The 16,862-nt window shown below is 36.7% G+C and overlaps 1 protein-coding gene across 22 annotated transcripts in view; it reads right to left on the reverse strand.

Annotated features, from left to right (window-relative positions):
* LOC102218974 (receptor-type tyrosine-protein phosphatase delta-like) overlaps positions 1-16,862 on the reverse strand; it is a 197,367-nt gene that overhangs the window by 158,277 nt on the left and 22,228 nt on the right. The gene's annotated exons all lie outside the window — the stretch shown is intronic.

The raw sequence follows: 16,862 nt of genomic DNA on the forward strand, positions 1-16,862 counted from the left end.
TGGAAGCATTTTTAAAGCAAAATCTGTCAATTTTCAGTACATTTAATGTTTTCAAGAAGCTTGATGATAGCCATTTTTATGTATTTCAGAAACACCTTGTGATGTGTTTGGACCTTTATGCTTCTGGAAGCCTCAGTTTGAGTCAAAGAGATCATCACAGCCCAAAATGAAATTGAAGTCAATGATGGGTGGAAATTCAGTTGTGACCAGAGTGGTACTGTTGCTCTGCTGTCCACTTTTGGTCATTTCAGAGCAACTGAAAACCTTAACCGTTTCTCTCCATTACCATTTTCATAGCTACAATAAACAGAACGTTTAGAAAAAGACTTGACTCAATTACTCAGTAACAATTTAAAATAAACAAATACACAGAAATCTACAGTGACCTTCATATATTCTCTGAATCATGGAAACAGGGAAAGTGTTTCCTAATTTTAAAAAGTTCCCATTGAAATGCTGCAGACCCTACTTGAAATATATTGTTGCCTTCCCAAACAAATTAGATGTACTTTGCCACTTAGCTTCTGAAAAGGTCACAAAACAAACTGAATGTACCACTTTCTAACACGAGTCTGAGGAGAACTTAAAAGCACATAGAGTAGGTATTTTATTTAGCAAATGCTTTTTATATACATTAAAAAGTACTGTAGAAACATTAGAAATCTTTCTAATGTTTTTATATACATTAGAACTAGACATCTGTGACAGTGTCCTTACTGTCTAAGATGATTCTTAAAAGAAAAAATACAAATCTCCACACACAGTAGTTTCTAAGAACAAATGTAACTGTTTAAAAAAATATTTCTCTGGTCTTGAACTTACTCACTGTTTTGTGTATTTGGGGTGTATTTGGTGCCCCCCTTAAATGGGAGGTTTATAGACTTTATTAAAAGCCTGTACAGTCAAAACAATTTAGACTGCATGGGAAGACTCATAGACAGCCTCGATGAACTTTAGTGGGCAGGTGTATAATACAAAATTAATGCCACCAACAGACTAGAAGGTCTGATCACCTTCACACAGCAAAAAATACAAAACAGCTTTTGCTTTTTTATGAAGATAGTGGACCATCAAATGTTTTCCAAACTATAACAAAGGAGTTCTAATGTCAGAATATTAACAAAGATTACATCAGAAGTGAAGTAAGTGTTTAAAGAACATGGAGGACCAGTGCTGTGTTTCAATTTATCCCCAAAATCTGGGCTCATATTTTGGAATAATATCACATTCAATCTGATCACAGTTGTAACCTGTAAAATTACAGCAATTTGCAAATTGTAACACTGGTTAGTCATAAAGGCAGGTAACAATGCATTTCTTCCTATGCTATGAAATCAAACAGTAAAAGCACATGATCACAAAATGAGATTGTATAAGTACGAATATTTGTGCAAATAACTTGGGGAAATACAAATGGTCAAAAGTGCAGATAGTGAAGTGAAGGTACCTTCATTTTTCAGATATGTGGAAGCCATGTTGAATAATAAACTCGCAGCTGCTTAAAGACCTTTAATTTGGTGGAGTTTCAACTTCAGGGGGTCATTAATTTATTTCCAGCTGGAAACCTCGAAAAACTGACTGAGTACAAATAAAGTGTATCATAAGGAAAAAACAATGATGCTTCCACTGGAGGAAGATAAAAAGCTTTGGGCATAGTCAGCTTCCACAGTGCACTTGCAGGTCATGCTGACATTCACCAAATAAGATGTTGTGTTCAATGTGTTAGATTTTTCTGGATGGCGGTATTAGTAGCTTTGATCCACTCATTTTTGTGGCAAATCTGACAAATTGGAACCACGGATCTCTTTAAATCTAATCTATACAAAGACCAGAGCACTCAATACACTAGTTGGCAGTGTTGAAGAACAGTAAACAGATTCAGCGCTGGCTGGATCTCGATGACCTGAGAAATATTCTTACCGTGAAAGTCCACAGAGCCACAAAGTATAGCATCCCTCATTAATATCTACAGCAAAGTGGCTCTGAAATCTGGTAATAACAACAACTGTGATGTTGGTTACAAATAATTCTCTCCCACAACCTTCATAGGAAGACTGGTAAAATATATTTGTAATGAGTATAGTGCACAAGTGGATTAAAGTATTTAAAATAGTACAAACTGTAATTAACCTACAAAGCAACAACATGACACTACAGCCATGTGCTTTAAAACCAATCTGACACCCATGAGAGCACCCCCACATACACACACACACTCTCATAATGCACGCACACACAGACACGGTGATCAGATTGTTTCATTAGTGAGGAGCTGATGGATAACCCTCCCAAAGGAGACATTGACCAAGAGGCCATTGATCCACTGAGCTAGGCCAATCAGTGTGTGTGTGTGTGCGTGTATGGGGGTGTGTTTGTGAGAGTGGAAAGTGCCGTACTGATGGAGTCTTTAAGTTGTTAGAGTAAGCACAGTAAATCTAATCCAGCAGTGTTTAATGGGGAGAGAAAGAAACAGGCTGTCGACATATTCATTAGGTCAAATTACTCTGCCCGATCACTGCCATCTCACTCACTCAGTCACCCACCAGAGCAGGAAAGAGCAGCAGTGATATGTTTGTCCTGGCAAACCACTATGAGGGGAATGTGCTTTAACGATAGTTAAAAAAGCATATTTATTCCAATTAGTGGATGACAACATGCTACATTCAGAGGCATTGAGTTTCATTTGATCTCACTCAGGCCTGGCAGAGCACTGAAGTGTAAATCAATCTGGCTAAAACCGGGATCATTAAATTATACAGTCTTATTGATGATTTAATAAAGCTTATTGGGCTCAGGGGGGTGTAATAATGACTTATGGTAATAATACAATGACACAGGCGCATTTTCTAGAACGAGCTTGTTGTAAACATTAACAATCGCAAAAACATGAGAATGCTTTATTTCTGGCAGCAAATTACCCTGCCAGGAAAGTGTGGGTGCTTGATTGTTTTTCGTCTTGCATGTGAGTTATATGTAATTAGCTTTCTAGCTTGTTCTCTTACATTGGACGTGAAGGTAATTGGAGCTTTTGGACACTCGCTCTCAATCTCTGTCAATGCGAGCGTGCGTGTAAGAGCGTGTTGGGCCTGAATTGTGGAAGATGGCCAAACCATTACTGTGCGCTCAGCCTGCTCTAAAGCAGCTTGCGATTCATTAGTAATGAGTCCATTTGAAAGCTAAATGAGCGTTTTCGAGTGGCTAAGCGGCGACCTGCGCAGTGATCGTCTCCACTTATCTGCACCGCTTTGCTATTATACCATTAAACACACGTACGATTGCACACACAGTGAACAGGGGTTCGTTGTAATGTTTCCTTGAATTCTCTCGGTGTTGGTTTGTGTGCGTGTGCGTATGTGTGTTCAGGCAGCATGAGAAGCTCACGTGGAGATAATGAAGTCAGTCAGTTGTGCCATTAATTACTGTTTTACACCTGTTTGTCTCAGCTAATTAGATATGCTGACACACAAACACACACCCATCTTCTTTTGTGACACGCACACAACGTAAACACGTGTTTTATCACACTTAGATTCGCTCCCAAACTTCTAGACACTTTTTTTTTTACATAGACAAGACAAAAATACTTTCTCATTTTCACTTTGAAGAAGGTGAGATGGCACAGCTAAACACAGCAGCCCTCTTAGACTCTTCCCTGCTGTACTCCAGTCCTTATGGGTTTCAATCCTACAGTGCAGTGGAGATGGGCCAGTATGAGATTCTAATTGTATAATGTTGAGTAACAACACAGCAGTTCCACAGTATTAACACATATTTTCCAAAAGTGGGTGGGTATAAAAATATTATGTAACAGTAGCAGCTGTAAGACAGGGTTCAGCCTGTAGTTTCTGTCTGCATGTAGTGAGGACAAAATATTTTCAATAAATATTTGGTGTGCTACTGTAAAGTCCAAAGTTCAGCTATGTGTAACGCTTTCTGCTCATTGGTGGTTTGAATATCAGTGACTTACTTTCAGTGTCTTCTGTGTTTTATGGATGGATTGTTTTAAATGAACAAAACTAATAATATATAATGATAATAATAAACATTTACCATGGTAAACATTAAAACAGTAATCCTTTCATCCTATATTTTTAAGATGAATTAAAAGGATATCTAAGCAAGAACAAAGAAATGCATTGCATAGAATGTGCTTCATACATAGACAATCTCACAATCTGCATTGGCAGCTCATTAAGATTTTCTAATCCTTTGTAATTTTCATATCGGCCAACCTTATTTAAAAAATGTATCATCATCTAATATTCTTATATTTAAAACTAAAAGGAAAACATATTCATACAGGTCCTGGGATAATACAGTGTATTCATTGTCAGAGTTATAATAATGTCAATAGAAACACTTGTTTTTATTTTAATAGACAAAAAATATGAGTAAATAACACAAAAATAGGTGAGGGGTTTGAAATATGAGTCAGTGTCCGCTGGTTTTACAGAATTTAGTTAACACATTGTTACTTTAATGAAACTGATGGGTATAGTGCTACTTACATTCTTGCAAGCAAGGAGTGATCGACATAGCACAGAAATAGGTGGGGGAGGGGTTAGGGCTGTGAATCACTGCTCTGTACAGTCAATGGAATCTCTGGTCACTCTAGCATTGTTTTTGGTGGTCTTTAAAATAATTTTACATTGGCAAAGCAAAACACTGGAAAAGTTTCAGAGATTTAAACAGCCAGAAAAAAACAAGGTCACGTTGGTGCTTTCTTAAAAGAATTCTAAAGTGTAGAAATATTTGGAGGAAAATAAAGCCTTCATACTTAAAACTAGCAATTGTGTACTGAGAAGTCTCTTAGATTTTCTATCTTCCTGTATTTAAACCATTTCGCTAGGTGTGTGTTTGTGTATCCTCCTCGCCCATTTCCTCATAAAAGGCCACAGTCGCTGCTGGCATGCTGAATAAAAGATGACAGAGCAATAATATCAGGGTGATTGCCAGTGAAGGAAACAATGATTTTGTCCAACTCAAATAGGGACAGCAGTTATATCCGAGCGTTCCAAGTCAGCTGCGATGAGATGTTTGCTGTCAAATGAAAACAGTTTCTTCTCCACTACAAGACTAACTCTCCCTCTCTCTGGCTTTTGTCTCACTGTCAGGGGCTCTGGTTCTCCTTCTCTCTCACATCACACACGCGCACACACACACTTAGAACGTAGAGCATATGGCTATTTCGCCCCTCTTTGAAGCGCTGCTTTGAAGCTATGGCATCCGTATCGATCGGTGCTCAGATGAGTTCGCTTCACCAGAGCCCTGCGATTATCTGTCGCTTTATTTCAAACAGAGTGCAGGAGTGGGAGGCTTACGCACCCATCACTCACTCACACTCTCATAGTCAGTTATGCACTTATACATGAGCTGCAGACCCACACACGCAAACACAGGCACACACACACGAAATTGAGGATAATGAGATGAGCTTACGTGCCGAATCCCAATACTTAAGGCAAGCTGCGCTTCAGAACTGACAAGTGAGTGGTGAATTTCAAGAAAGTGAGAACACAGTGAGAAAAAGACACTCTAAAGTCTGGTGATGAAACTTGGGAGAAAACATTTCCCCCAACAGCTCAATAATGATTTAGAAATAAAAAAAAAAAGATAGAAAACTTTTCCCACATGCATTAAAAAGTCAGTTTGTCAAAAAGGATTTTGAAAAGAATGAGAAAAAAAAAGTTGATCTCAAAGTCACTGCTGATGACAAGTTTCAAAAATAAAAACAAAAACAACTTTAGGGTTGTTGTGTGTTGTAGAGGTGGAGCATGTACTGTTGTGGAAAAACAATTATCAGTGAAGTTTTCAGACCTAGTTACTCTGTGTTAATTGAGGCAAACATTTTAAGAAGATGTTTCTGATAAAATACACTCTTAGAAGTACAATTTGGCTCATGAGCCAAAAAATGTTTGAACAGATGACTAAAGATTCTGACAAAATACTTCTTTCTACCTCTGTTATCCCTGAAACAAGGATATGAACCTAAAACTAAATACAGACCTCTAAAATTGGACATACACATAGCCCACAAAAAGACCATTTTTAAGTATGTGAATTTCTTATGTCTACTTCACAAACTCTACTGTTGTATCCATATTAAATAGCATTGTTATTGACTAACCATATTTTTTTTTCTTTTGTTTTGCACTGCATATTCTAACTACTGTGCAGATCAATAGTGTGCTGAGCTGTGTTCTTGTTTATATTGTTTTAGTTTTAAGGATGGTAAAAAAGGGCAAGTTTTATTCACCTACACTTTTCAGTTTCGTTCCATGGGCTCAACCTCCCTACATGTCTTCTATAAATTGTTGATGTGGGCACACGCTTTGCACTGATTTATTAAAACCGGGGACATTTCAAAAACGTGGACTCTTCTCATGTCAGTTTTAAAGAAACCGTAGTGCCAAAATATGCTGCAACTATAGCTGTGTTAGACCTGGGATCTCAAGCAACACTTCAAATATTAAAAATTCCCTAAAAAGTTTAAGAAAGATATTACATATCTCAAAAACACTCATTTGAAAAACAGTTGATTGAATACGGTAAAAGGACTACACTTGAAACTGTGAAAAAAAAATAAATGAATTAAAAATCAGTGAATCACTCATCAAAAGTGCCATAAAGAGATTTCATCTAAAACTGAGTGTCGATAATGCCATAAAACAATAGACTAAAAAAGCCACCAAGAATGTTCAATACCTCACAGATATTAGAAAATAAGTTTAATGAATAAAAAGCTAAAACATTTATTAACCTAATAAAAAGCATAGCCAACAAGGACTGTTTTGGACTGTGGCACAGATTGGAAATTTCTGCTTCATGCCCATTGGAGTATGACAGACAGTAAGCCAGAGTGACATAAAATGTTAATGGTCTGCCCAGAGCAGCAAAACTTCATAAAAGTCTTGATTTAGAAACCATAGTGGCTTTCAGGAAGAACCAGCGCTGTCACATCACACAGTTGAAAACGAATGCTGATGCACATAATTTCATACACACACTCACACACGCACGCACACACGTGACATACAACTTGTGTTTTGATTAAGACTTGAGGCTATGCTGCTTGGGTTGGATGATATGGAGAGTAAACATTCTTCAAAAGTGTAGCTCACATGCAGCAGGATATCACTCCTGGAAGCTGCGTGTTGCCAGAAAATACTGAAATATGCATTTGCTGCAATCTTTTTTTTTTTCTTTGACATAATGAAATAAGACACACAAGCTGCTACCTGTAATAATAAACACAAAATCAATGCAAATGTATTGAAGTTCTTTTTTTAAACTGACATTTGCAGTGAGTTCCAACAATCTCAACTATATTTCAGATGTATAAATATTTATCATATTTTTAACTGCAGTTTTAAGACATGCTTTACAGAACATCTTGTTCAAGCATCATATTTTCAGGTAAAGGACCAAAATAATCTAATAAAGAAACAAATAGTAGTATAACAACCCTGTTCATTCCATACCTACCAATAGTAATATTGAACAATCAATATCAGAGCACAAATCAAACATGGAAAACAGTCAAGTAAAAGAAAAAAAGAAGGAAGGTAGTGATTCTGCAATATCCTCCATAAAAAAGTTGTAATAGAGGGATTATATAAATGCCAGTAGAGGCCAACCTGCTCTGAAATAGCCCAGTTAGCGTGAAAGCTGACGCCGGCCATCCTCACCTAGTTACAAAAATTGGGAGGAGTATGACCAGGCACAGCGACAGTGCTCCAGGCCAACCGCCTGATTGACACATACACCCTCCCTGTTGACCTATGGGTCAACAATAGGCCCAGTAAAAGTAGATGGAAAATTCATAGAGCACTTGCATTTTTACTGAAATTAACAAAGATGCTGCTTAGAAATTTGAGGATTTCTTAAGAAAATTAGTTGCACTGTTTTATTTACTTACAAGTGTGATAGTAAAGGGTCATTTATAATTACAGATTGCTTTCCTTTCACCTTTATTGCATGCTATTTTTTGTTTGTTACATAACATCCATAGGGCTTGGGGGTTGTTTCCGATAAAATGTGAAAAATATCACCCTGTGACAATACGCCTGCAAAGCTTTGTAATTTAGAAACACAACATTCATTTTCCCCAAGCCAGAACAAGATGATCACATTTCATAGAGCTTGTTCTGGTAATCAAATAAACATGCACAGGAAATAAAAACAATCCTACAAGTGTGTATTTCACATGCAGTGTTGGCCTGACTTTGAAACACACACAGGCTTACACACAAACTCTAGAATAAACCTTGGATTCTCAGAAAAGTCCCTGAGCCTCCAGTCACCCTTACTGCTCTACGAGGCTCTTCATAGACATGTCACTATACTTAAAGGACTCTCAGGTACTTTAAAGAGATTGGAGATCAAGCTGAGTGTTCCAGGCAGAAGGTGAAATTAGACACTGCAATGATGGAATATTTGGGGGGAATTAATGTAGTTTTTAAGCATAAATGCATAGAAAATGGCTCTGTTGGACCAAGAAATTAAATTATGGTGCAGATAAGAAAAATATATTTAACTCTTTTAATCTAACAGTTATTTTTGATCCATTATGCAAGAATGGAAACCTAAAAAGGTTTCATTGATCTAGAAAGACTGAAATGTGCTCATTGTGTGAAAAATATACTCATTATTTTACAAAGAGAATATTTTCAGTTCCTGGTCCTTATCAGTAAGTAATGACATCCTGACCAGGAGTTCGGTCTTTGATGCCAAACTGACATAAAATCACACTAAATATTTCCTGTTTTGGGTCAATAAGAATTACCAAAATAATATATTTTTTGTCAAATACCAGGATAATAAGAGAAAGAAGAGTTTAGACAATTATGTTCTGCAAATTCAAAATTTTAAGATTACAACACTTCTGATTAATTCACAGCAGTCGAGTTAAATAGAGGCACACCCGTGAAGGTATTTTAAGGCACACCACAAACACACTGCTTCCTTTTGTGACATCATGAAAACCCCGAAAGATATCAAGCAAAATATCAAGAAAAGAATTGTGTTCAAGAAAAGACATCATGGGAATGTCCAGCTTTGTTTTCTTCAGAAAGGATATGGCTTCTGTGTCCCAAGATGAACATGGTAAAAAATGCTTGTATGAAGAGCAAAATACCTTGTGAAGTTATAGCCCAAGGCTATTGTTTGCGTGTGGGGGTGTACGTGCGTGTGTTTGTGAGAGTTTTATTATCCACAGTGAAACAATTCCTGTATCAACATAAACTGAAAGACCACCAAGGGGGAAAGAATACAATATACCAAGAACAAAATAAGTCAAATTACAGTTTGCAAATTAACTGAGGGGACAAAATCTTAATTGTTAGAGATGCATCCTGTGTTTTGAATAAGTTCAAACTAAAATGTTGGGCCATAATGAGCGCTGTTACAATTTGAGGGAAAATGGGGATGCTGAAAGCCTGAGAACACCATCACAACTTTAAAGTACAACAATGAAAACCTCATAGAGGGGGTGTTCTGCTGCTCTAGTGGCTGGCATTTTACACAAAAAAGCATCATGAAGAAAAGAGCATTCTGTTCAAATATTAAATGTATTTATTAAATATATATATTAATAATTAACATCAGGCAGTGAGAAAACAGGTCAAGTGTTTTTATATAAATATCTGGTTTTAAATTGTAAATGTCTCAACTGTGTATCAGTCACAGGATATATCAGTGAGCACACTTGCTTCGATTCTTAATGAAATAAAGTACATTTGCAAATAAACATGCGGTTCATTCTTTTACGTAAGATGTGTCTGCCTGGTTATACAGAGAATACTGTGTTTGCTTTGTAAGTGTGTGTATGCATTTGTGTGTTATTGCGTGTGCAGATGCAGTCTAGGGAGGCTCAGAGAGGGATGTCTGGTTGGGTAAGTTTATTTGCTGAGTTTGGAGGTTTATGTGCATAAGTGTGCCTGAGAGGACCTGAAAGAAATGAAAATGCGAGTGTGCGTGTGTGAGTGTGTGAGCAACAATGAGACAGGAGAGGCCAAACATTCATGTATGTGTGCTACATTTGTGTATTTTCACACTCGTTAGTTTGGTCTCCAACCTTTGCAATCAGCGGTAATCCTGACTCAGCATCAATAATGACCCCATTAGTCACAAACCCCTACTGATACACACACAACACAAACACACGCACCCCTACACACACTCACGTTGCCAGATGGACACTTCCTCTAATTAGCGTGTATGTGCATGTACATCTTTATGGAATGCTTTACATTAAAACTGCATGCACATGTCACATATGGACACCAACTCACTTCTGACAATAATTCCAAGCAACTTATGTGATGTTCAAACCACGTCCAAAATTCATGCAGATAATTAAATAAGGGTTATTATGCTACAAAGCAGTCAGTTGGATCTAAATTATTAAGACATTCCATTAACAGTTCAATTTTCCAATTATCTCTAGAAGAAAATAAAATAAGAATACAACTGCAACTGTGGGGAAAATTAAAAGCAAAAGCATAAAAATCATTTGATTTACTGTCAGGATGAAGCAGATGTAACAAAGTTAGATGAAATTTGTACTCCATTGATTATCAGTAATTCACCTCTCTTCAATCCAGTTATTTTATTTACTGTCAATTTCCAACAAATGTCTTCCCAATGGAATTTACAAGACAAACATGTGACATTTATACACAGAAATATTTTCAAATCAATTTAATCATTTCAACTAATTTAAATCCAATTACATAATTTTATTTAATCCAGACATAATACAATGCAGCCAAATTCAGTTTATGATGTGAAATTGTGTAAAGTTGTCAATCTTAAAAAAAAGAAAGCCAGTTGCCTGGAGCATTTGACTTTGCAGCAGTTTCTCATCCTTAGCTAGCATGTGGCAAAAGTGGAATGGTATTGAGACAAAGTGCCAATAATCTGAAAATAAGAGAACAATTTTTTTTTTACTTACAGTTTAAAGTGAATGGCACAAAGATAACATTTCAGGGTGCAAAAGTCTGGATCCTAGTATCTGTTGTTGACCTAGTAGCACACGCAACTGAAAGTCAGGGTCAAAACTCCGATGCATTTGTAATTTTGTGGATTGGAAGCAGAAACGTTTTTGAAACTGTGATCTTTGGAGGAATGGTGAATGAGCATTGCCATTCGTTTCTGCAAACTGAGGTTATTCTCAAACAAAAGTTTATGAACTGTAAATGTTTGTATATGTCCAATAAATATATTTTATTGTTCCATATAGATCATGAATACTTGCCTTCAAATCCTGGACTTTCTGATTTCCCTGTAAACCTGTGGATTTTCTCTGGGTACTCTGGTTTCTATTCTCATGTGAACAGCAGGCATATCAGATTAATTAGAGATTATAAGGTCTGAGTGTCTGCGTAAAGATGTTGGCCTCGTAACCTGTTTTTGGTGACACACACCAAACACCAGACTCTGCAGTTATATATATTAATTTAATTAATCACACTTGTGCTTTAATAGCATACATGAAGATAAAACTTCATATGTCAATATCTGTTTCAAACTACCACAAGTTTTCCTAACACCTAGTGTGATAAATATTGTCCTTCATGTTTTAGATATATCAAGAAAAATATGACAGGAACAAAAATCAATTACAATGAAGCAGGAAAACATCAAACAGTGAGAAGAGTCTCAAACTCTTCATCGGTGTAAGACCCGTGGGTTTCCAGATACTGTGATTCTTTTTTTGCAGAATTATCCACAGACATGAATGAGGTCAAATATAATTTTTTTTACAATAAATCATAGCCTATCAAAATAAAACATTTCCAAACATTACACATTTTCATTAATTCATCCTTACATTTTTACTATAATAATCTCAAACTGCCCCTTCTTTATTAGAAAATTTAGTTTCCTTGTTGAGTTTTGGACAAGCGATGTCGCATCAACAGATATGCAAATGGTAAAAATAGGATTTAACCTTAGTCCAGTTATCTAGCTGAAGTTTTAGCTTCAGAGGCACAGGAGTGTGTATTTTGTTGTTTTATATATATATATATATATATATATATATATATATATATATATATATATATATATATATATATATATATATATATATATATATATATATACATAATTGTATGAGGGTTTTTTAAATGGCAAATGTATAAAAGTCCCTAAAAAGTTAAACCTTTTTTAAATAATCATGAATATAAATGATTGTCCTTTTTCATATAGCAGGGCTCTTAAAGTTCACCTCTCATTAAACATGCACAATTTTGCCCTTTGCTTTCATCATGTCTTTCATTGAAAATTTTCATAACATTCATTCATTGAAGCTAGTTCTTATTTGACTTTCAAACTGAAAAAAAAGACTTCTACAGGAATACAGAAGAAAAAAACAACATTATACCGACAAGGACTTGCAGTATCGCATTTAAATATAGCATCACAATTAAATACATGGCTTTACTTCATGTTGTCCTTGTTTAAGGTTGCATTGCTTGGAGATATCACTTGAAACTCTGGCATGAAAGTGTGCTCCATCTATTTTGACAGAGATGGCGTTTTAAAGCCTTCGACATTAATGACTGAAAAGGTTCTGGTGCTTTATTTACAAGCACACTTTCACACAGAAAATGAGGCGTGAAAGAGGTGCATCTCACAGCCCATACAAAAAACCCAGGCCATATTAAAGAAATGAAATGAGAGAGGCATCATTAGCCACTCTATCTTAAAATCTGAAGTGCTATTTGCACTTGTGGCTGTGAGTCACATCTTTATGAAAACATTCAAACCCAGAAATAAATTATATTTTGTGTATTAGTTAAGATTACAGAGATTTTAGCAATACTTTGTTGGAAACTATTATCTGATAGGAAGCTGGGAAGCAGCGGTGCATATTCCATGTACTAATGATCTAACGATACAGCAAGAATCACTGTTTGGTACATAGCTTGTATATAAAGTTGCAGCTTGCCACTTTCGACATTTGCTCTCTCTGAAAATAAACAGGCTCATACATCTCTATTTTTTGGAGGTTAGAAGTTCAAATCCTGCACTTTCTGTCGTTAGGGTTACTTTAAACACATACATACCTAACAATTCTCTTTCACATTTCAGTCTTTAAAATTGCTTCTTTAAAATATTTTGGAAATAGATAAAATGTAATATTTACCTCATGAGAAATGTAAATATGCACTTATGTTCAAAGAACGTTTAATGAGTAGTTACACCCACAATGTTTAATCTCTGATTTAATGAAAAGGTTTTTATTTTGTATTTGTATGGATGTTCCTAACATCTGCTAATCTCTGTTCATATTTTCCTCACCTACATTATAAAGTCATCTTCATAAGGTTAGGTCTCTTTTCCTCTCACTCGGAGTCCAATGATTTTGAAATGCTGTTAAAAAACCATGAATTAAATCTAAATCTATAACTATTTCCGTAGATTTTGAAAAGAAGAAAAGGCCCACAGTTCACTAAGAATGTTTGAAATAATGAGCAAGGCCCAATGTAGATAACAAAAGAGAGAGGATCGAATTTCTGACAGATCAGGAAGTGCTTTTATTTTGATTAGAGGGAATTGTCTTTGTAATGATACAGATAGCTTAATAGTGAACAGGATGAGAGATAATAAAAGTGTATTTTTCCAGAAATGGGGTCCTATACCACAACTTTCTGTTGGGGAGACATAACTGTGGTCATAATTTAGTAGCAATGGGCAATATGAATATGTTGTTACAAACCATCAATATCTCATAGTCTAGAAATATCATTAGCTAATAAATCAAGTGCAGCATTTAACAAGAGAATATGCACAGGCAGTGCATCATCTATCAGAGTCGCAGTCTGTAGTTTACACACTGCCGGCTTGCCTCAACTCCTGATTCCATGAAATGAAGTCATCAACTCAAGCCTTCCCTGCTTTTTTATGGTTTAAAAGTTCTATAGTGGAAATTCCACATTTTGGTTTTAACACAAAAGTTCTGCTTGTGTGCATGATTAAAACAATCCTGCGCTCGTAATTACTTGCACAACCAGAAAGGCACATCTAAGCAAATTTTGGAGGAATGCATGCATTGTTACACCCCTAACCTACAGGTGCAAGTTTATCTTTTTCAGTACTTTATGTACAAAACCACTTGGTTGTGAAATAAACTGTCTGCTCTGGCTTCCATGCTCACACTCTAGTCACCATAGTAACCTGATAAATCTTCACCACATTACACCGCTACAACAGATTTTGTAAAACAGTACCATTCAGAACTAATGCTCTTTTCTTCAATGTAAGCTTAACAAAAGTCAGGTCAAGATCAGATATGGCAGACAATTTGTTCAGGTTTCAAATGTGGAATTTTAAATAAAATACTTGGGCAATCAGTGTGATCATCTTCAAAACAACAGCGACACCCATGGGTTACACAACATGATGATGTGCTGCTTACTAAAAGGTGATTTTATTTAAAAACCACAAAAATAACACACAAAAGTTGATTTTTAACATGCTGCCACATTTTCATGCTCACCCCCCCGAAACACAAGCTCTGACTAATAGTTACTCAAGCTCAGTAAAGTGTGGAACTTCTCGTACTGAAGATGTGAAAGACATTAATCATCTGCTAAAATCTGCAGTGCAAACTACATTTGGTGAAAACCATGCATATATAAAACAAAATACTTCATGTCCTGCAGGAGTTTAAAGTGACCTCAAAATCTGAACTGCGTGTAAAGCCACAGGACTCATAGCACTAAGTTTGATTAAAGACTTCCACAGAGAATGCACCTGTGTTGGCTCACTTTAGGCTCCTTAGAAAAAAACATTAATCTCGCCTTGTTCCTCAGTATGTATTTAAAAAAAACCAAAAAAACAGAAAGTCCAATAGTGTGACAGAAGGAGAACGGCTTTCATGCCCCAGGAGGAGAGAGAAATCTGGGAACCATAAAGCTGAGATTATGCTGGAGCATCGGTCCTGGCATTAAGGGAGCGGTGACGTCAACATCATGGAGCTGCCATTTACACCGGCAAGCTTTGCAGTTTATTAACTGCAATGTAAAACATACATAGCATTAATTTTACAAATAAAAATATATAAGGTGTGGGATACAATATTTTGAAGAATAACATTTTACTGTAAATACAGGCACAAGTCTTTTGGGGTTTGTCTCTAACAGCTTTGCACTTGTAGGGACTCAAACTCTTGCTCATTACTCAGACTGGTTGGACAGCACCTGTAGTCAGCATTTTTTCTGAGTCTTACCACAGATTTGCAACTTAATTTAGTCCTCCACTTTGACCAGTCCATTTTAACATAAATCTGTTTTGTTCTGATTGTAGCTCTGGATGAATGTTGAAGATCATTGTCTTGCTGTGAGTTAAACCTCCAACCCAGTCTCAAGTACTTTGCTGCCTCTCCACCCATTTTCCCATTAGCTGAGCTCCAGAGTGGTGTGTTCAAGATGATGGGTAGATTTAGTTTCTTTTCATACATTGTGCTTTGCATGACCCCAAACAAATAACATTTTGGTCTCAGTTTAGAGGAAATTAATACTTCTGCAAAGAGCACTGTAATCATGGATTTGGACAGCCCCATCAAGAATTTATATAGTTTCTAAAACTCTGCACCCAAACGTTTTTTCATAAATGAGATTCCAGTGGAAATTGGCTTATTAGCATCTTTTCAGGGATCTGTGATGTACAAATCTGAATCCAGACTTTCACATGCTGTAGGACACATTTTTATGACACCTACCCAGCAAAGACAGTCTCGTGTAAAATATCAAAGTGAGGAGCAGAACTGCTGAGTGTCTATAGGTCATTGGTCATATGTCAAAGGTAAAGATCCTGTCAGCAAGACTTGACCCCCCCTTGACCTCTGCTAGCCCCCAGCTGTGTGTACGTTTGCTATTTTTGTGTGAGTAGGCATACAGGCATAAAAGAACACATGGGCTTCTGCACATTGTCTTTAAAGCATAGCCTGTTTGTAAGTGTTTGTGTAGAAGGCAGATAGGGTGTGTGTGTGTTTGTGACCCTGTGCCCTAAATCCTGACAGGAAGAGCCAGCGGGCTAAGAGAGGAGTTCTGGACCCTGGGGTGTCAATCACAGATTCAGATTGACAGACGAGTTAGCTGGTGCTGCTCTCACATTCACCCACACACTATCCCTCTCAGGACTGTGTTCTGTCACTCTCTCAAGCTGACTGTCTTTCACTCTCCCTTCCTGTCTCTGTCTCCTTCACTGCTTCCTCTTTGTCTCTGCACTCTGTCCATCCATTTCTCTGTTTTCGCTGATATCTTCTGCGTGTCCGTGTTTGTACAGTCACATGCTGTTTTCGGTTTGTCAACCGCCCACCCTGCCCACTCCGTTCACTGCCACTATCTGTCTTTCAGCTTCTCTCCGCTGTTTTTCCTGACAGATGGGTGCCTAAATCCACTTCTGTTTCGGTTTCGCTCTACTTTTTTTGCTTCTTTGCTTTCTTCGGAGCATGGTGGTGGTCGTTCATGCATGCACACAGTTACCATGTATGTGTGTCATTCAACATCTGTCTGGGTAGTGATGTTTTGTAAGGTTGATTAATTTCACATGGGAAACACAAGCTTAACATTTATTTATCAAATGGGGATTTTAGAAATGAGTAAAACTCAATTATTCAAAAGTTAAGTCAAAAATACTGAAGAAACCAGCTAGTTACCAGTTTAGACATTACTGCTAAGCCAACATGGTACTTGCATGTTTGAAGATATTAAAACAAAACACATTTTCATCTTGGACAACACCAAAACCATTTTAATCCAATTATTCTGATGCCACCTTAGAAAATCAGCGGCAAAAAAAGTGGCAGAATGCCACTTTTCTGGTGTTACTGAGCAACCATGAGAAAACTC

The sequence above is a fragment of the Xiphophorus maculatus genome, chromosome 5 (genome assembly GCF_002775205.1).
Source record: "Xiphophorus maculatus strain JP 163 A chromosome 5, X_maculatus-5.0-male, whole genome shotgun sequence".
Taxonomy (NCBI): domain Eukaryota; kingdom Metazoa; phylum Chordata; class Actinopteri; order Cyprinodontiformes; family Poeciliidae; genus Xiphophorus; species Xiphophorus maculatus.